Below are 21930 nucleotides of genomic sequence, written 5' to 3'. Positions count from 1 at the left end.
TGTGCCCTCTGGTCCCAGCCCACATGCTGCAAAGTGTGCACAGGAGGATGGTAGCCTCCGACTTAGACATAATTTAACGTGCCAGGAAGCTCTCCTCAGAATGGTTATACGCAGGGTGAACAGCACTGCTTCAAAAAGACTGAGGACTCTTTGAAGATCCCCACGCTTGGCGGCTCTTACCAGCAGCTGGCATTCAGTGTAAACACTGTCTCCCAGAACGGACTGCAGAGTCGGGTCACCTGTTACCAGCCGGCTTCCTCCCTCAGAGTAAGAGGGGAGAACTGGACTCTGCCTGTGAACAGCCTTTCCACGGGAGGCCAGCCCCTACACTGAGCTGAAGTCATTTGGCCCTTTCTGGGGAACCACCCACATTTGTGTAAAATTTAGTAGGGAGTTTGGGGTCAAGAATGAAGTAATCTGGGTTTTTATTCCAGCTCTGTGATTAACTTCTTGTGGGATCTTTGGCTTTGTTCCCAGGCTTCAGTTTTCTTATCTGTAAAATAAGGGAATATTAAACTTGCCCTATTATCTCATAGGAGCGTCCACAGAAACAAATGAGATGTGTTATTATCATATCAAGCAGTCATAATTCCCACTACAGTAATGTGACACACATGTATACACGATCACACACCTCATTCTCCCCCCGTCTCTGAAAGGGCGTCATCCAGCACTTTGTTACGGCAAAGACAGGGCACACCATTGACCCCAAAGGATGCAACGCCTCCCCTCTGGTATAGGGCAGGCCCTTCACTCACCAAGGGGTCTTCTGTCCTTGACGCTAGGCCCCTGACCCAGAAGATCCCCACCTCTGGGTGGGCTGGTGTGGGCTTGAGTGCATGGCTCCACAGGGCTGTTTCACATTTCTAGTTTTAAGCTCTAGTGCTTAAGGGCCATACTTGTTAAATTTCCTCTCCAAGGCATTCAGCCCAGTGCCACATGCATTAATACCCACGACTTCATCATGATGGATGTGTCAGTTGGTAATAATGTGCATAATCTCTCCCCTCAGAATAGCAAGTGTCAACACATCTTTGCTGTAAAAGCTGGGACCTGACATATGATAAACCAGGCCATTTAAAACACAAGACTCTCTCTCTTGGGTTCCTTCCTTCCCCTGCTCCAATCAAACTAAGAACAACTTTCTAAATTCCCAGCGTAATCTCTCTGTGTTTTCTGAGGAAGCCACAGTGTATAGATGGAAATTCCCATTTTGGCAGAGCAGTGAAAGTTCCCTTCAAAGGACAGCTAACTGCCGGGCTTTAAGTGAAGGACGGATCTTAACAGGGAAGCTAAAAATACCCTCCTCCTCTCTCCTTGAAATAAATCACTTGCCTCTTGAAATTTCTTCCCTTCATTCCTGACTTTTTGAAAACATAAAGACAGCAAAATAAAAGTGATCAGCCTAATTAGCACACATTTGAATGTGAAATGCTGCAAGTAAATATATTTAGAAAGGAAAAACAGCAAAAGTATCCAATTTAGAAGCGGGAGGTTGAAAACAGAAACAAAATACGCTGGGAAAGTAAAGCTGAGGTCTCACACTTGTCCACCATTTTGGAAAATCTCTTTCACGCTTTCTATATCCTTCTCTCTCTCAATCAACCCCTCGCTCCCCAAACCCCTCACAATTCTCAGGCACCATGTGAGTTCTGAAGCTCTGCTCCCAAACCAATCCTCACCATGACCTGCCCTGGGGAGGTCCAGGAAAAAGGGTGAGAGATTGGACTCAGGGGATCTGGGTTATAGTCTGGGCTCTGCCATTTACCGGCTGTGTGCCCCTGGGCAAGTGGTTTCACTCTCTGCAAGCGGATTCTTCAGGTAATAACCACTCTCCCTTCCAGAGAGGTGCAAAAGATCACACAAGATGATGTGGATAAGTGACTCGTAAACTACAAAGAGCTGTGCCACAGTTAGGATTCTTCTCCGGACTCCCAACCCTGTGTTCTATACTAGTCAAGTCTTTCTTCTCTATCCCATGTCCGTGGCTAACTCTTGTCTCCAGTCTTTGTTCAAGAGACTCTCTCCCACTTAGGAATGCCACCTGCTATTTACCACCCGAGGCAGTCCCCTTCTGAAGTGCTCTGAGTGGCACCTTCTTCTTGATACTTTCCTCAGGCAGATCACTAGTAGTGCCATGTGCCTCCCCCCAGGCAGTGGACCCCTCATCCTCTCCTCTGTACTGTCTCCCACCTTGTTAAACAGTGCTTGAGGGTTCGGTGTGTCTGCTGCCCCTCCTTGATTCCAAGCTTCGAGTGGAGGTAGGTGGGCATGGAACCAGTCATATTCACTTCTGATCACTAGTCTAGAGCAACAGCACCAGAAGTTGCTCAGTATACATCTGCTAAATAAAACAGTCAGGAGTCTAAGAAGCAAAGACCCTCTGGGGTCTGAAACAAGACGAGGAGCAGCAAAAGTCTGATAGTTGGCGTAACCGATACTGAAGTGATGTTCATGCAGTCAAAGAAACCACGGAGAGGGATGGAGGGCGGCCCACTTCAGTGGGGACCTGGGCCCAAATAATTGGATATTTTCAAGGAACTCCGCAGTGACTATTTTAGCAAAAATCAGTGACCACTATCTTACTTAGATCTGGGGGTGGGGGGGTTAATTTTCACATACTAGAATACACATCATGTGACTTAAATTTGTCCTCAGTGATAGTCCAGACTACTCCATGCAGATACTAATGGAAGCAGAATCAGATCAAAGTCCTTCAAGAAGTCCTATCTTTGAAAGGATTATGGAGCCCTGCCATGTGATTCAAAATAAAATTTCGTTTCTGAAAACAGTAGAAATTTATATGTTAAAAAGAATTTCTTCCCTTATTTTCTGATTTTAAAAATTAACTTAAGTTGAATTTTGCTTCCGGTGTCTGGTTTGTCTGGAAGGTGTCATTGCCTCACTGGAACCTCACACAGGGCCTACTCTAACTGACGAAGTGGGCCCCAAAGTGGGACGCACAAGAAGATCCACTGGGATGCAGGCAAAAAACACGAAAATGTTTGTTTACAGTTTTCGATCTTTTTAGAACAGACATAACATTATTATAGTACTATACATCTTATTAATAAATTAATATTTATAGATTGGGAGGGCATGCTCAAATTTTTTTCAGTGACATGGCTGCAACAATCAAAAATAAACTGAAGACCAAGTGGCGATCCAGCCCTGAATAGAAGCCTGCAAATACCCACTTGCCCACAGTGAAATGAAGCGGACAAGTCAAATTCTGCTGGCATTTATTTTTTCTAGAAGGAAGGGTTGGGAAAAGCTGACGAAACCACACCACTAATCTGTCTTGCTCATCGGCAGTTCTCAATTTAGAAAGAGTAGCTGTAAAAGGAGAGTGCCGATTATCTTCTAAATTCCAGCAGAACGTGGGAAACGGACTGTGAACATCTTCATTAAAAAGGTTCAAAAGAGGGAGCATTTGGTCTCCTGTGTCCTTGGCAGAATTTCTGAGCTCAGGGCTACATAGCTTCTCTCCAACAGAGTCACCTAACACCCACTTAGGCAAAAATACAAGTACTCCAAATTTATTATAGGAGCAGCTTGCCATATTCCACATTAGTTCTGATTTCAAATTTATTCAGGTCACCTTCACACACCATTAACTCACTTACCCACCAAGCAATTAGATACCATATGTGCAAGACTGTGGGCCTCTGGGTGTCCAGGAAAAAAAATGAATCACCGGGGAACCTATCTAGCTGGTAGGTCTGATGGTTCAGCTGGTAAAGCATATGGAGGTAATGCTGAGGCTTCTCTCTACTTAAAAAAATTAAAGAGGGGCTGGCCCCGTGGCCGAGTGGTTAAGTTTGCACGCTCCGCTGCAGGCGGCCCAGTGTTTCATTGGTTCGAATCCTGGGCGCGGACACGGCACTGCTCATCAAACCATGCTGAGGCAGCGTCCCACATGCCACAACTAGAAGGACCCACAACGAAGAATATGCAACTATGTACCGGGGGCCTTTGGGGAGAAAAAGGGGAAAAAAAATTTTAAAATCTTTAAAAAAAATTAAAGAGAGAAAGCTTTCCTTTAAAAAAGAAGCAAATCTGGAAAAGGCAGAGGGTGCTAGCTAGCTCTGTGCAGATGTTATCCAGGTCAGGTCCCTTTCCTTAGATGACTTTTCAGATGTGCCCAATCTTAGCATTTATGAGATTTAAACAGCCTAAATTTAAAAGTCAATATACCATCAGTAAGAATAACTTCAATGACTGAAAAGCATCAAATATGTTCAAATTAAGTGAGTTCCTAAAGACATGCAATTAGAATATCACCATTTGCAAGCACTGATGAACTAATGGATCCAGGCAACAAGTCTTAACTGCTGAGACCATCAAGAAAAGCAAGAGAAACAGATTCCTGTGCCTCCAACCACACCTAGGAAGGAGCCTTTGCAAAAAATCAAACTTGAATACGATCACGCTGTATAATCTTATCTACCAATTTCAGAAAATACAGCAGGGAGAGAAAGATGGCAAACCACACCACGGGTATGCAATTAGTAAATTCAGACTGTGGGAAACTCTACAGGATAAACCACCTGGTTTCTTCAACAAATAAACTTCCACTGAAAGACACTTAAGGAACACACTGAATCACAGTGTGTGGATCTTATGTGCATCCTGACTGAATAAATGAAAACAAAATTACAAGACAATCTATGAAATCTGAACACTCTGTATTTAAGAACTTATTATTTTTAGGTGCAATAATGGTATTGTGGTTAGATTTTTTGAGTCCTTGTATTTTAGAAGTACACACTGAAATACTTAGGAATGAAATAATAAGATGTCTGGGGTTTGCTTCAAAATAATCTGGGGGCAGGGGATAAAGACGAAACACGATTAGCCTTGAGCTGCTCATTGGTGAAGCTGGGTGGTGGGTACATGTGGGCTCATTATAATGTTCTTTTATTAGGAAATTTCCATGATAAAATTTAAAGATAAAAGAGTAACTACAATTTATTCTGAGAAAAGCTTTCAAATACTGAAAAGTGGGGAGAACTCTTTTTTTTGCTGTCCTTAACTTTTTGGGGAAGAGGCGGCAACGTTGAGCTTCAGACAGCTCTAACCTTACGTTTTGGTTCTTTGCCTCCCTTTCATCTTTTGCGCATCCTTCTAAAACCCAAGACTCTGATCCCCATGAAGTCAAGCTGGTGATTTTGGTGTCTCCTAATTTCTCCTCATTGCGATTGCCGTGATCATAGAATTGTGTGGAAAGTATTCTGATTCTTCAACAATCATCAGACCAGTCATCTTCTACTGGGGGTCTTCCATTCACAGACACATTCTTCTTCCAGCTTTGGCGCTCTCAGGTGCACGTGGATACTCAATCCTCAGTGGCTATGAGAGGGCTACTTTCTCCCAATATTCCTGCCCCGTCTTGTTCCCCTTCATCAAACAACTCTTCTGTGTTGTTCAGGGCCGGGTCACAGGATGAGCTTGATTCCTTTCTCTCCCTCGAGCATCAGGTGGCAAGATGCAAGAGCTGGCTCTTGGCTGAAGGGGACTTCTGGCAGAGATGGCACAGCCACGTTGGTGGGCGTGGTGCCCCTGTGTGCTGTGCTCTCAGTTCTGTACTACGACCTTCTATGCAGCATTTCAATGAATCATCATAACCACCTTAGGAGGAAGGGACTGCTGTTTCCGCCTTACAGACGAACAAACCAAGGCCCAGAAAGATCAAGAAGCTTGCTTAAGGTCATCTCAGAAGTTATATGGCAGAATCAGGACTGGAATAAAGCTCTTCACCAACGCTCTACATAAGCTAGTTTCTGTGCCAACTTGCTAAAGAGAATGCACTATGTATAGCTTTTACCTGGCCAAGTGGTCTCTGACATACTCCTACTGTGATAACATTTTTGTTGTTCTTTATCTTCATCCCAACTTTTGCTTAACCTGAGATGTCCCAAATAGGCCTATTTTCTGAGCATGTAGCACTACCCTCCCTACCCTTTCATTTAATATAAAGATTAGCTTAGCACATACACCCTTTGCGGTAGAGACAGCTGGTGGCTACTTTTTTCCCCCTTGAAGAGAAACACACTTTTTGGTGAGGAAGATTGGCCCTGAACTAACATCTGTTGCCAATCTTCCTTTTCTTTTTCCCCTCCCCAAAGCCCCAATACATAGCTGTATATCCTAGTTGAAAGGCCATTCTAGTTCTAGTTTTTCTATGTGGGACGCCTGCCACAGCATGGCCTGACCAGCGGTACGTAGATCTGTGCCCAGGATCTGAACCGGTGAACACCGGGCCACTGAAGCAGAGCATGCGAACTTAACCACTTGGCCAAAGGGGCTGGCCCCAAGAAACACACTTTTATTTGGGGCAGCAATACTCCCAGCTAAAAGATCACATTTCCCAGTCTCCTTGGGATAGGTAAAGACTGGGTATAACTTCCAAGAGAGCTCTTTAAAGAGGGCTGCTCAGCGGATAAGTATACCCTTTCTATCCTTCCCTTCTTCCTCTAGCATCCTAAGTGGATTGAGGATCTAAATGTTGGAGCTTCAGCAGCTGTCTTGGATGAAGAGGTAACTTTGAGCCTGGGTGCCATTACTAAGACGGCAGAGTAGAAAGACAGAAACAGCTGGGTCCCTGATGATAGACCACTAAAGCAGTCCTGAAATGCCTATCTTTCTTCAGTGAGAGAAAAACAAAACCCTTAATCTATTTGAGAAATTCCTTTTTTAGGGGATTTGTGTATAATCTAATATTCAAATTTGAATGCAATTCGTAATTTAATTGATACGCCCACCCATGGCAACATTCCGATTTGGGGAAACTTGAATGCCAACATTTTTTCGATGTAGTTACTCATTTGAATGACATTTCTTCTAACACCTCTGAGGTCATTCCTCCCTTCTGCATTTTCTATCAATAGCTTGTTCAAACATTTCATATTTTGTCTCTGACAGCTGCTCATATCCTGACACTTAACTGATTCTCCATAGTCCAGGCACAAGCTAATTTTGCATATTTAAAAATAACCCATTATTTTACTTTTCATCGAATTTTTGCTTGGATGCCCTTTTGAGGATTTCTGTCAGCATACCAAAATGCTCCCAGTGCTTACTGTGATGTGACTCTGGTGGATAACAAGGTGTAACTTACACCTCATCTCACCTTCCAAGAGCCTTTCCTGTTGCTTAGCAGAGCTTCTGCTTAGCTGTTCTGTATTTCTCCATCTGTTAGGATCAATATGACCTCATTTTATATGCCCCGAGTAAAAAATGCTAGATTTATCTTCCTTTTAAGAAGCATTGAGCAAAGTCTGATTTTCTGTATCTCTTCCTCCTCCTGAGAATGCTCAATATTTTTCAACTTCATTGGGTTCATTATCTTTCTCCAGTGTCACATTGTCAATGATGTTTCATTTTCTTATCGTCATGATCTATACATGTGGGTATATTTCCAAATACCCAACCATATATGTGTCTTTTAAAAAACTTATATGTCTATGTCTAGAACCTAATCTTGGAGGCTTACCTTACTACCTCAAATTCTAGGGGCATTAAAAACAACGTCCCCCTCCAGTTTGTTGACGTGCATTTGTGCATGATGGAGCCCGCCTGAAATGAACACAGCGCTCAATCAGCAGCTGAGAACTTCCCAAATTGGGAGCCAGAAGTGAGGGGCTTTAAATGGCACAAGAAGATTAAGTGATTGATGACACTCGTCACCCTTTTATTCTTCATTCTCTTTGGATTTAATATATATTGTGGTGTACACATGCCGTCTTGACATAAATGGTGACCTGACTTTTTTTTTTTTTTAAGAGTAGTGACTTTTTTTTTAAATTTTATTTTTCCTTTTTCTCCCCAAAGCCCCCCGGTACATAGTTGCATATTCTTCGTTGTGGGTCCTTCTAGTTGTGGCATGTGGGACACTGCCTCAGCGTGGTTTGATGAGCAGTGCCATGTCCGCGCCCAGGATTCGAACCAATGAAACACTGGGCCACTTGCAGCGGAGCGCGCGAACTTAACCACTCGGCCACAGGGCCAGCCCCGTGACCTGACATTTTGAATGCTTATTTCATATCTGCTTGTTTTTTTGGCCAGTTATTGGGATTAAGATTCTCCTGCTCACACTGCTGTTTAATATATAACATTACTTCCAGAAAGGTAAGCAAGAGAGACTAACAGAGTAACTCCAGTCAGTTCTGCTCAAATGCCTGTTTCTCTAACATCCATCAGCTTATACATGAAGGCTGAGTGGGGAATGTTGTCAGTGGAGCATGTAAGTCGCTTTGGTTCATATGTGATTTTTTCCCCAGCACATTAATATTTTGTAGACTCAGTAAAAGCAGCTTAATGAAAAATACACTCACTCAGCCGCATGCAACAAGCCACAGAGGGACACAGTACTGCAAACCATGCCCATTCTCCCTCCTGGCTCACTGTGGCCCCTGGCTCTGTCTTGGAAGTGCTCCCATGGGGTTCTCTTCCATCACTGTGCATCTTACTGTTTCGAACTAGAATTAGCCTCAAATCATCCTAACCTGCGCCCTTTTCAAGCAAGCTAATTTGATTTTGTTAAAGGTAAAGTTGTATATTTACTATAGCATTTACTTTTTAGGCTTTAAATGTCTCTTTTAAAACTCTACCATTTTTATTAGGATTGTTATTTTTTTAATAACAGCTGTGGTTCAAAGTTGTTTAGATTTGCTGTGGTCTGGCCCAACGCCACTTTTCTCATAAGTTCTGTTATTTTCAGTCTGTGATTTCATAGTTTGAGATTTCTCAGGAATATGGATAACATGATATAGCAGAAATGCTTGTGTATCAAACTTCAAAAAGGTAATGGGGGCACCAAAAGTAAATTTGAGGAATTTAATATAAATATGCATTTGTAAAAATCAAATAGTTATTAACCATTTGCATTTTTAAAAGCTTAGATTTGATTTTACAAATATTTTATGGCTTAGAAGAACTAGGAACTTGGTTCTTACACACCAGAGGATTGGCCAGAATTCAGTGGGGGAGCAAAGACCCCTGAAAAACCGGCCCAGGTACATTCAACAGATTTCCTTTAAAGGCAGGTTAGGAGCTAGTCCTCAAGTAGGGACAAGGTGGGACAGTGTAGGACTAGGAGCAGTGGGTGCCTAGAGGGACAGACAAAAAGGCAAGAGACTCAGGCAGAGCTGGCATTTGGGTCAGGAGTCCACAAATTTTTTCTTAAAGGACCAGAAAATAAATATTTTAGGCTCTGTGCACCATGAAGTCTCTGTTCCTACTATTCAACTCTGTCACTGTGGCCCCAAAGCAGCCATCGAAGGCAGTAAGCAAATGGGTGTGGATACGTTCCAGGGATACGTTTATGGGACATCGAAACCTGAATTTCATGTATTTTTCACATGTCACAAATTGTTCTTTTGATTTGTTTTCAACCATTTAAAACATAAAACCATACGTAGCTCATGGGCCATGGGAAAATAGGTGGTAGGTCCGAGGGCCAGAGTTTGCTAACCCCAGATTTAGAGCTTGGAGATGTATTAAGGATAAGATTAACCACTGTATTATAAACAACAAATAGATACTAACTGGCAGAAGTGGACAACAGCAATATTGAAAGTAGCCTGGAGGAAGCAGGAGGAAGATAAGTTCACAAGCAAATCTCTCAATGAAGCATATAGCTCAATAGTTAGACTACTAACAGGTCCTTGACTAATTTTTCCTTTCAGTGTTATATTTAAATTAGAGGTACTTTGTTTTATAAGAAAAATAGAAAGTTCACTAAATTATGTACTGCTGTTTAAACAAGTACAAAATTAGTGCTGTGTTAATACGGTAATGGCTTATCACACCTACTTCACTTACCCACAGCAGACACCATTGCTCACTGATTCTTATTCAACTTAAGAGGGAGAAGTAGCTGATCAGCCAATAGAATCCTTTAAAGTAGACAAAAATGAAAAGTGGTAGCTACATATTGGGAATATTTTATTTTAACCTAAAACTATAAAGAATTCACTAAATTTTCCTCTTTTTTGGCAGGGGGAGTGAGGAAGATTGGCCCTGAGCTAGCATCTGTGCCAATTTTCCCCTATTTTGTATGTGGGACACCACCACAGCATAGCCTGATGAGCAGTGTGTAGGTCTGTGCCCAGAATCCAAACCCGCAAATCCTGGGCTGCCAAAGTGGAGCAGGCGAACTTAACCACTACACCATCGGGCCGGCCCCCTAAAATTTCTTTAAAGTTGCTGTGCAAACTTAAAAATACTTGCAGCGCAATGTAAATGCAGCCTTAAAAATTTTGTGAATTTTTCCATTATTTTATTGTTGTCTCAACGCTCTATACAAATTTCTTCATAGAGGTCTCACCCTGATCAAATCCTTCCAAAGTTACAACCTAAGTCTGTACAGAAACGACTGTTCTTAATTTTCACATTTCTACTTCATCAGTTTATGTAATAGTTAACGAAAAGATGTAATTACAAAACAGGCATCAACAGGTTTGGCAGCAGACACACCGGATGCTTAACATGCACACAACTCATACTGTGGGTGCAGAAGTGCATGGCCATGGTTGGGGGTAGTGTGGCAACCCCAGCGTTTACCAGGTTTTTGGCCTCAGCACGTTTGACAAAGAGCATGGCAGACATAGGTTAACCAGGCCTTTGAGAAGTGGAGGTAGGTCTTCTGGTCTACTCTCAATTCTCCAGGGCAAAGTTTCTTGACCCTGGAATGCCTTAGAATCATTTGGGGAGGCAGAGGCTGGAAGGCTCTATCTCAGCTTGGCTCCCCGACCACCTGCATCAAAATCCCCTCGAATATCTGAGATCCTCAGGCCCTACCCCGTCTTACCACATCCAAATCTCGGGGGGGCAGTACCTGCTTCCGCCAAGTTCCCGGGTGATTCTGATGCATGCTACATCTGAAAACCAAGGGAGCTTGTCTGCGGTCTCAACCTTCCTGTGAGACATAAGAGAAGTCTCTGCAACAGTGGTGGTCAACGTTGGCTGCACAGTGTAATCACCCGGGGAGATTTTTATCAGGCTGACAGAGATTCTTCTTTGTTTTTTTTTTGAGGAACATTAGCCCTGAGCTAACTACTGCCAGTCCTCCTCTTTTTTGCTGAGGAAGCCTGGCCCTGAGCCAACATCCGTGCCCATCTTTCTCTACTTTATATCTGGGACGCCTACCACAGCATGGCATGCCAAGCGGTGCCACGTCCACACCTGGGATCCGGGCCGGCAAACCCCGGGCCGCCAAGAAGTGGAACGTGCGCACTTAACTGCTGCGCCACTGGGCCAGCCCCCTGACGGAGATTCTGATCTAACTGGGTCTAGGGTGGGGCTGTAAACTGGGATTTTTCACAGCTCTCCCGGCGATTCCGAAGAATTGGCAGCCGGGGCTGAGAACCACTGCAACACTCCAGGGCTAACACTGCAGATGGGGCTAGCTCATAAAACCTCTCCTCAATTCCTGAAAATGCAAACTTGTTTCACAGAAAACGTGAAAAGGGGTTTATTAGGCAAATAATGGTTTTTGTTAAAAATATACATTTCTAACGTGGGTTTACCATAAAAAGACCTATGTTCGTACTTAGGCAGGGCCCAGGGACTGCAGGCAACTAAAAATCAACTTCTAAAGAACTGCAAACTGAAACGATGGAGAGAACAAACTCCTAAAGGCCAACCTCACAAGAGCTGATGGCAAGGTTTGAAGGAGCAAAGACTAAGTCATGCATTTGGGAGCCTGGGCGGGATTTCCGAAAACTCTTGGCATTTCTATGGAAAGTAGGAAACCAACCACTCTTTCCAGGCATTTACCTGGGTCCCCGGAACCACAACCATTCTAGCAAGTCATTATAATCAGGCCAAAGAGGTGAATTCAACCTTCCCATGATTCAAGAAGAATTCAGAAGTCATTTCCACAAAGAAGGACACAGGCTCTTCTATTTGTGAGGAACTTACTGGAATTTGGGGGTGGGGTGGGGCAGGTGTACATAAGAAAAACAGAGCACCCTGCCCCTTCCCCACAAAAGAGCAACTTCTCTCACTCTCAGTTTCCTTACCTTGTTTCATTCTTGCTCATAGAATCTATCACCGTACTAAATATTTATTTAGTGGCTTATTGCCTTCTTTTTCCTTATGAGAAGATAAGCTCCATGAAAGCAAGCTTACAGCCTCTTCACTCCTGCAGTACCAGACCCAGGACAATGTCTGGAAATGAGGAGACATATATTTTGAGCGAATGAAACACGGTTCTTGTCCTCTGGAAAGTTAGAAATTGAATATAACCCACTTGGCTGGGGTGGGGCAAAAATGAAACAGCTAAATATGGCAACAGCTAACCATACGTAAGGCAGTGAAAGTAGTACTGTATGAAGATTTCTAATCATAAATCATAAAAATGATGGCTTTGTTCCAGCACAGCACCAGTGTTTACACTCTTCTCTCATGAGATCTTCACAGCAAACCTGCCAGGTAGTAGCTGGGAAATGAAGCTCGAAGAAGGCAGGTGGCTTGTCTGGGTGGCGAGGGGGGCCGGGGAGGGGTCTGCCTCTAATCCATGCACCCCACTTCTTGACCACAGTACTGCAGCACAGCAAGGCCAAGCAGGGGGCACCTGCATTTTAATGCCTGCAGCTGAGCCCAGATAGAAACAATTGTTTTCCTTTAAAAGGCTAATGAAAGTGCAATCATAAATGATGAGTATTAGGTGCTAAGTAGAAAGAAATAACACGATCATACTAGATACCACTTATTGAGCATTTACTGTGCGCCAGAACTATGCTACCTGCATATTTCTAGTTTATTCCTCCCCACAATCCTGTGAGATGAGTATTATTAACCTGGTTTAGCAGATGAAGTTTTAAAAAGTGGGGAAAGGACAGATATGGGAGAGAACGGACCAGAAAATGACCTCTTAAATCTCTTTCTCAGGGCTAAAAATCCCCAATTTTGAATGACATCTTCTTCAACCTAAACCTGACAGCAAATCTTCCTTGAGAACCTACTATGCGGCAGACACTACATTAAGCACTTTTTTTTCAAGTATGCTTTTTTTTGGGTGAGGAAGATTGGCCCTGAGCTAACATCTGTTGGCAATCTTCCTCGTTTTTGTTTTCTCCCCCAAACCCCAGTACATAGTTGTCTATCTTGGTTGTAGGTTCTCCTAGTTTTTCTATGCGGGATGCTGTCACAGCATGGCTTGATGAGTGGTGTATGGGATCCGAACCAGCAAAGCCCGGGCTGCTGAAGCAGAGCATGTGAACTTAACCACTCAGCCACAGGGCTGGCACCAATCAAGCACTTCTGGACCTTTCTTATCTCATCTCTACAGCCCTACGACCTAGGCACTGTTAGTGTCATTCTTGTTTTATAGATGAGAAACCTGGCTTTATCAAAGTTAAAACATGCCCAGGACCAAAGGGCAAGTGATGGAGTCAAGACCACGCCCAGAGCCCACAGGCTAAACCCTTCACCACAGGAACACAGCTCCAAGACGCAGACCACTAGTGTTTAGGCTTTTGTTCTTTCACTGAAAAATGCTGGAGTTGCTTTTGAGAGGGGACGAAATCAACAGGACACTCCTCTGGCCCACCTCACCCACATGTTCACATTTCATTCTCCTAAAATATTATTTTGTTTCTCTTGTGGCCAGCGCCTGGTTGGGCCCTGGGGATGCAAATGTGAACCAGACCACTGATACCTGCCCTCAGGATGCCTGCAATCCAGCTTGCTGGAAAGATTCCCAATCCCATCAGAGGCAGCCCTCGCCCACAGAACCACTTTCTCCAGGTTTCCAAGTGCTGGCAGGCTGCCTCCGTCTGCTGGTTTGCCTGAATGAAATTTAATCCTCTCAAGTCCATATCCAGCTGGTGAAGGGGAGCCCTCGAAAGTTACAGATGTTTCCTCATAAGGACGAAAGACTGCTTACACAGGACTTTTGTGTCTGTTCCTGCACCGTGACTCATTCGTCTTTTGGGTCATGGCCAGAGTAATGCTTCCTTCTTATCTTATTCCTGAAAGAACAAAACTAGAAGGGAACACTTGACCCTGGAGACAAGTCACACTAGCGAGTCATCACAAGATAACAAAATATTTACAACAACCGCACAGGCGCTTCTGCAAGGCACTGAGCAAATATTTCTAAACTCTTTCATCAAACCACTGTTAATTCACTACAGCAAAAGCCTAAAAATAGGGAGAAAGACTGAGAGAAGCATAGAGGCACAGGATGAAGATGAGCAGGGGAACGAGGAAAGAGCAGAGAAGAGAAAGAGAGGGAGAGAAAGCCAGAAATGCAGATGAGGAGGCGGGAGGCTTGAGGCCAGCAGCATCCACGCTATCCTGAGGATTCCGAGTGGAAAGGACTCCAGTCACCCACTGAGAGCAAGGGTGCCTCAACAACACAATCGTGTTGATATTGATGGAGCCACCCCAAATGGCAGGCACTGCAGTCAATGTTTTCACTTACAACAATTATCTTAAGTAATCCAGGAAACCCTGTAAGTTGCTACTACTACCATCCCCATTTTACTGTTGAGAACACTGAGGCTTAGGTTCGTTAAGTGTCAGGTCAAAGGGCCCACAGTGAGGAAGGGGCAGAGCCTGGAAATGAACCCTGGTCTGCCTCTAAAGCCCATGCTCTTAATTTCTGTGTCCTGGCTTATTCTATAGACACGCCTATTGTTGAACAGCCTCTTAAATCTGACTTTGGCGAAGGGAAATAAGAGAGAGACAGAAACAGAGACTAATTATAAAAGAGAAGAACCTTGCCACAGGCTCCGCTTCCCAGATGATAAGCCCTGAGCTCACACACCCGGCCCACATGGGCCCCATCTCCCCTCTCTGGCTGCAGGACCTGGGTGCAGCGAGAGTCACTCGACAACCAGACACAGAATCCATTTCCTCCCGCAGTGTCTCTCCAGCACCCTCTACTGACAACACTCAAGTGCCAGCTGCAAAGGAAAAGTATTTCTAGGGCCCAGATCCACTTTCACAGAGTACTTAGAAAGGGTGAATTTGGAGCTAAGCAGCAGTAAGTCAGTAACAGGCATGCTGGCTTACCTTCATGCCAAGGTCAGGGAGCTTCGTGAGTCTGGGGGCTTTCGCAGTGGAGGGCTAAAAAAAGTGTGTATGCTGGGGTACTAGGTGCCACTTGGATTTTGTTGAGGATTGTGCTAGAATTAAGCCTGTGGCACCTGCTTGGACACATCTGGTGATGGGGCCAATGTGAGCATTAGCCAGTTCTCTGTAAAAGAGAAGTTGGCAGCAGTTTTGGTCCAGAAAATTGGAGTGGGGAAACAGGTAGGGGAAAAAGGACAAAACTGTGGAAAAAGTTACCAGTTTTGATAGTGGGAGCCCTCTGAATTACACAGTCATATCAGTGCGGGAAGGCAGGCCCGGGAGGGCATAGACTTTTTACTTTATCTCTGTCAATGTTGCCGACGACGTGCGCCACCATCCAAAGTGTCCTCTGACTTTGATAAAGAGAAAAGGGTATGTGAAGGTGCCATAGACACAAAATCCATTTCCTTCCCTTGCATCCTGTTACAAGAATCCCACTACTACTGAGGACACAATGAACCCTGATTGATAAGCCAGTCACAGCTGTCCCTTCCTCCACTTTCCCTGCTTCCCTTGCAGCTAAGGATGGCCATGTGCCCCAGGTCAGATAATGAGAAATAGCAGGGGAACATGACCAGGGAAGCTTCTGTTTCTTGACGAAAGGAACAGACATGGCTGGCTTGGCCCCTTCACCCTTCTTTCTGCTTTGATCACAGATATGATGCTTGGAGCTACAGACATCCTTTTGACTCTAGGGCAGCAGGCCAACATGCAAAGGATGACAAAGCAGAAAGGCAGAAGCAGCCTGGGTCTTTGGTGACTCCAACATGGAGAATGCCGCCACCCTGGGCTGCCAACCCCCGGACTTTATTATGAGAGAGAAGTAAACTCTTGTTGGATCCTGTTGGATCCACTGTTAGTTGAGGTCTTCTGCTCATTCCAGCTGAATGCACTTCTAGTGCATCTGGAGGAACAGTTCTTGGGCAGACCTGTCTAGCTTCTGACAGTTTAAGAAGTATTTTCTCAACTATCTCTTGTTTGATTCTCATGTCAACTCCACGCAGTAGGCAGAACAGGTGCTGCGAGCCCATTGGAAGGATAAGGACGTGGTTCAGGAGTGTGAAGCGACTTGGTCAGAGCACAGAGACAGTCAGTAGCAGAGCTGGGATCTGAGTCTACTGAGCTCAGATCACCTTGGATGGTGTTAGCAGGAAGACCCATTCTGGCTGCCATTTGAGTTCCATTTTACAGGGCCCTATCCTTGGATTATGATCCTGCAAGAGCCAGCATCTTCTCACAAAATGTAAGTAAGCAAAGCTAATTTAATATTTCAAACCCTGGCCTCAGCTGAAGGATGGGATGAGGCCTGCCAGTTCCAGCTGCATCTGGTAAGCCCCTGGATAAGGAGGAGGGATAGTTTTTCTCCTTCCCTAGGCTCACCGACAACGCTCTCCAGACCAGGAGATGTGCTGTGCCCATGGGTCACTGAGGAGGAAGTGCTGTCTGGGCCAAACAGAGAGGGATTTGTCCACGAAAGCAGCTACACCTCTGCTGCTTCTTCAGGCTGTTTCTGAAACTGCCACCGGTTTAAATGACCCAACGCCAATTCATTCATCATCATCACCGAGTTAAGAATAAGAACATAAAAAGACACTATCTGATTTAGGACAAAAACTGTCCACGTCAAGTCCAGCATATGATCGACATCAACTCTAACAAATGATCTAAAGGTAAAAAAAGAAAGAACAGGAGGGAAAGAGAGGGAGAAAGAGACAAAAAGAGAGGGGAGAGGAGGAGAGAAGAGAGGAACGAAAAGAAAGGAAAGAAGGAAGGAAGGGAAGCCTTTGACCTGGATGCAGCCTCTCTTTGGCAGGGGTTCAAATTCCGTCTCTCTGACCCCGGTTTCCTCCTAGTAAAATGCAGATAACGGTGCTGCTATCTTATAGGGCTGTTGAGAAGCTCCTGTCTGTCTTACATTACTCACTACAAGCACGTTGGCACCATCTGGAGGCCTGGCCAAACCTTCGGAGGCTTTGAGGACCTGGAATGGTCACTCATTGGTCTGATCAAAGGGCCATGCACTGCTCTATTCCACGCCCTTCAACAGGAATGGTGCCCTCTGGGGTTGTGCTGTGGACAAGCTGCAGGACCCGCTGCCTATGGGGCAGCCCCCCAATGACTCCCACTCTGAGCTCATGAAACTCCCCAGCAGCCCAGACAGAGAATGAAAATACCTTGGTCAAAGCTTCCTAGGCCCCTTCCCTCCCACCACCACCACTGGCCCTCTCCTCTCTCCTCTAGTTGAGGGGATGTGTGTTGTGACCCAATTAAGGAAATAAGATGGATTTCCCCAAGACCGCACATGGACCATCACTCATGCCTTACACATCCCACCCTTAAATTCCTGACTTCTCCTTCAAAGCCCTTTTGGGGCTCTACCACCTAGTTTTTTATTTCATTTTAAAATTTCCCCCACTTCTCACAAGTCCAGGTCAGTCTTTCTGTCTCTCCAAGCTCCCTGAGGGCAGACACATCTTTGAAAGTCCCAATATGCAAGCAGGTTCCTGATAACTGGTTCCAGATGACAACAATCATTATAAATATCATAAATATGGCCACATTTCATCTTTAGATTTGAGACAAAGGGAAATGGGTTTCACCCACTCAGTTTCATTAGTTCTTCATAAAGGATTTTAAATCTCCACTGAGGATCCTACAGAACTATTTCTTGAAATCAGCCCTGTACCATCATGGATATCAGCCTCTTGGGATTTGAGAGGATATGGGCAGGAGAGAGAGGAAGGAGTTGCCAGAGAGAGAGCACAGCCATTCCCTGGGAGATGGTCCAGTGCAGTGGCTACAGGATATGCTCCTTCAATTCAAATCTTGAGTCAGCCATAACCTCCACCTGCCTCAGCTGTCTCACTCGACAATGGGGTTAATAACAGTACTGACTTGATAGAGTTGTTGCAAGGATCATGCCCGGCACGTACGAAGCGCTCAAGTATTAGCCGTTATCATCATCACCTCCCCAAGGAGCTCAATCTCATAAAAAACAGAATCAGGGAAGGGAGAAGCGAAGGCCAGCCAACTGTAACAATTCCAATCGAGCGGGGATAACTCCACTGTTCCCTGGGGCCCTGCTGTCCCTGGAGGCTGGACCAGGATTCCCAAGGGCGAGTCCTGATTTATCTTCAGCACAGATAGACTCCTTTAGGACTTAGGGTAGCAGAGCCAGATTTTATGAGCATATGCTGCTTATATGATTTTTATTTAAGTATGCAATTGTATATATTAAGTATGCAATTACATGTATTGTATATGTAATCATATATGCTAAATATGATTCTAGAAGCACACACATCATTGCCTTAAACAATAAGTTCTGAATTGGTGATTTACCACTGTTTCTCAATGTCATAATACCTCTTCTTGTGATAAAATGATGGATTCTGCTTCCAACAAATACTCCACGTTGTAAAATATGCTCGCAATCTGTATTTTTGATATAAAATTCCATCAACAAGCTCTGTCCTTGTAGGGCCTGTTTCAAGGTCTCAATGACATTGTACACTGATGTAGAAAGTTCCACACGGTAAATCCCATGGTTCCACTTTCTACCAAAAATTATTCCTCCAGGATTCCAGCCGGCATGGGAAGCCACCTGGGTGCCACTCAGGCTAACACCTCATATACCTGTTCTCCATGGCAGGGCAGACAGCACCAGAAAGAGGTCAAACTTCCTTCAACCGGCCCCACACACTCGACTGGCTTATGTGAATCCCACTCCACATTTATGAGGTGTTTGTCCACCTCCATTGGAAAACAATACTTCTACTTTGCTTTTCTCTCCAAGAAATAGCCAGAAATCCACACTTCTGTTTCCTCCTACTGCTATGACTCTGCTTTCTTTGCCGAGTTTGTAAACCAGGGTTGATGTAAGGACCACAGAAAACTCGACGAAAGGCATCCTTTTTTAGGTGTGTCTGAAGCCCTCTCCAGCAGTGCCAGTGGGCAATGAACTTCATTCTCTCAGGAGGAAACTGGGGAGGCCTCAGGGATCTGCATTCCTGAACCAAACAAAGACATCCAAAGCCCCCTTCCCCCAGGAAGCCTTCCTCCAGTCGAGAGGGTGGCAGTGTCCTTGGCAATCTCTCCAAGCCTCTCAAGTCTCCGGGGACTGCACACCTTGGGCTAGGATGAGATGCTGCTGGGTGTGTGGGAACAACACCTGGCCTTGCCACTGTCCTCAGCACCTCAGTATTTAACAAAGTGGCTATGTCTTCCAGCCCAACCATCTGCTGCCTGGCATGGCTGAGTACAGGTATGTCCCCTCAAGATGTGACTGTGCTTTCAGAAGATTCATACTATGCCTAGAATTCTCATCCAAAATAGTTTTCCCATAAGCTGTGCTTTAATAATGTTCTATTTGGGGGGAAAATATCACAATCAATATGATATCTCCGTTGTTCTTATAAATCTGGGCCTAATCACATTCAGAAAGCTAGGCTTTTCAGACTGCTATAAAATCAGAGGCATTACGTGGCTCTCTCTCTTCAGGAGCCATCTTAACCCTTTCTTCGTGGGAAGGGAACAACCGTGCAATGCTTCTGTAACTCCTTTCTGCACGGACCCTCTGGCTTCTCAATGTGCTGTTCAATATTTGGGTACCAAGACCCTCTGTCTCAACCCGGGATGCTGCCTCCTCCTTCTCAGGGAGCACAGCTTCCACATGCTTGGATTCACTCCGCGACTTCTGTCCACAGACAGTCGTTGTTCTTCTCTCTCTCTGCTCTCAAACAGAAACTTCTTTTCCCTTTCCCTAAACACCATTGTTCCCAGATCAGCTGCCAAACTGTTAGGGATGGAGTGATAGTAAAAAGCCTCGAGGCAAATTACAACCACAACAGCTGTGTTTACTAAGAGCTACAAATGAACTCATCCCAGCACTATTAGAGCAGGCAGGCAGCTATCTGGAACCTTCCAGAAGCACCCCACCCTCAGGATGTTTGCTGGCTGCGTCAGCCTCCTGCTACCCAAGCCAGTCCTGGCTTTTGGAGGAGACCCTCTGCTGAGCACAAGGGGCCCCACTTCACCCACAATACTTTCATAACATTTTCTTCTCACAGCTGCGGTAATTTGCACTCAGCTGTTTACGCCTCTGGGAGGGCTGCCAGTCACGGACACTGTAGGCAAATGCTAGTGAGGGGCACCAGGAAAACTATCTCCACCCTTGGGCCCCTCAAATGCCTCCATAACCACCTGCAAAAAGGCCTAAAATACTACCATTCACCCTCCAAACTTCTGGACCACTGGTGACCTCTTTAAAGTAAAAATGTTGCCACGAAAGGAATGACACCAAGAAGGCTACCCCTCATCCATACCTGAAGATAGCTTAGTTTCTCCTAAACGTCTCTGAGGGCTTATCACCTGTAAAACTGTCACATGTTTCATAAGGCTATGTGGAAATGCTTTGTAACCTCTTAAATTCTTGCAAATATTTATTTGAATTACTGAATTAAAAGGCATTCTCAAGAGAGACTTCATGGGAACCGTATCAGCTGATTACACCCTCGTGTGGATTAATTTAGGGGATGTGCTGTTACCATAGAAATAAGAGGGTGGGTCCTTGGGGGACAGGCCATGGGGCAGGTGAGTTGTACCAGGAAGCACAGGCCTGCAGCACAGGATGCAAGCTGGTAAAACAAGGGCAGAAGTGTCTTCTACAGCATAGGGTGGTTGTTGGTGACATGCAGGCCACACACGATGCATGCAAAGGAAGCAGTTAAGGTTTCTCTGATCTAGGAAAACTGGTGACTACCTAGTACAGTGTTTCTCAAACAAAAAGAACCAGCTGGAGTGCTTGTGGAACATACATATACCCAAGTCCCTTACCCGGAGATTCCGATTATTGGAGGGGCCTTGGCATCTGGATGGTTAACCAGTTCCCAGGTGGAACTTATGATCAGGCAACATACGATCAGGAACTTATGATCTGATTAACAATAACCTGGATTCTAAGCACCAACGTAAGCTTTTCTGCCTTTCCTTGGAACAAAGGCTGGAAATCAATTTAGCAAAAACCTCATACATGAATGCGACTCCAAAGGTCCATGTCAGGTTCCTGCATGGACCCACAACAGAGCTCCTGCTTGAAACCAGAGTCACGAGAGGCTCCATCAGTTGGGTTCTAAGGAGAGGTTTTCACTCGTAGGTGGGAAGAAGGCTGAAGACTTGATTACATTACACAAGAGCAGTAAGCCACAGGCTCCAAGTCCCAGCTACGGGGTCGACTGCCATGCATTCTTTCCATCCACCCCAATCGCCAACCCAAAGGAGAAGACTTAGTTTCAACCACAAGCTAACCTGGCAGAAGCAGCCCTGGCAGTCCACATCAGGGCTGGAAAGTGCTCACTGGCTGGGCTCTGACAAGAAGAAAAAACTCGAAGTCTAACATACAGATTTCAAGACCCTGGGGCTGCTGCTGGAGCTGCTGCATGCTGAAAAACAGGCCTTGGTCTTCCTCCCCACCCACCCTTATGCCTCAAAACTTGAGAAACTTCCAAAAAGGCCATTCAAAGGATGACTTGGCCCGGATGAAACACAGAATTCATTATTCCATTCGAAGTTCCTTTTGTAACTTCACCCTCTCAGAAGAAACTATTTTTGGGTTCTTCCTGGTGGCTTCTTTTCCTGGCTTCCCTAGCGTAAGGTCACAAACCCAAACACATCCTAGGGCCAAACGGGTCACAGAGGGTAGAGAAGGCCCCACAAGGACTGTCACCCCTGGAACAACCCCTAACCCATACGTGGAGGCAGCCACTACTCAGCTCCAGCCAATCTTTGGAATGAGAGGAATGAAAGTCCAATTTGCCACACCATCTACATCTTCAAGAGAAGATG

The 21930-nt window shown here is 45.0% G+C and overlaps 1 protein-coding gene and 1 long non-coding RNA gene across 7 annotated transcripts in view; both read right to left on the bottom strand.

Annotated features, from left to right (window-relative positions):
• Positions 1-21930, bottom strand: part of MGAT5 (alpha-1,6-mannosylglycoprotein 6-beta-N-acetylglucosaminyltransferase) — a 334592-nt gene that overhangs the window by 60866 nt on the left and 251796 nt on the right. The gene's annotated exons all lie outside the window — the stretch shown is intronic.
• Positions 409-10957, bottom strand: LOC139076775 (uncharacterized). Its single transcript, XR_011528711.1, has 3 exons — positions 10841-10957; positions 9826-9899; positions 409-493 (listed from the first exon to the last, which is right to left on the bottom strand). It is a non-coding gene; the product is annotated as an uncharacterized lncRNA (long non-coding RNA).

This window comes from Equus przewalskii, chromosome 17 (assembly GCF_037783145.1).
Source record: "Equus przewalskii isolate Varuska chromosome 17, EquPr2, whole genome shotgun sequence".
Taxonomy (NCBI): domain Eukaryota; kingdom Metazoa; phylum Chordata; class Mammalia; order Perissodactyla; family Equidae; genus Equus; species Equus przewalskii.
The sequence above is the reverse complement of the archived record's forward strand: the minus strand, read 5'-3'. Positions and strand labels throughout refer to the sequence as shown.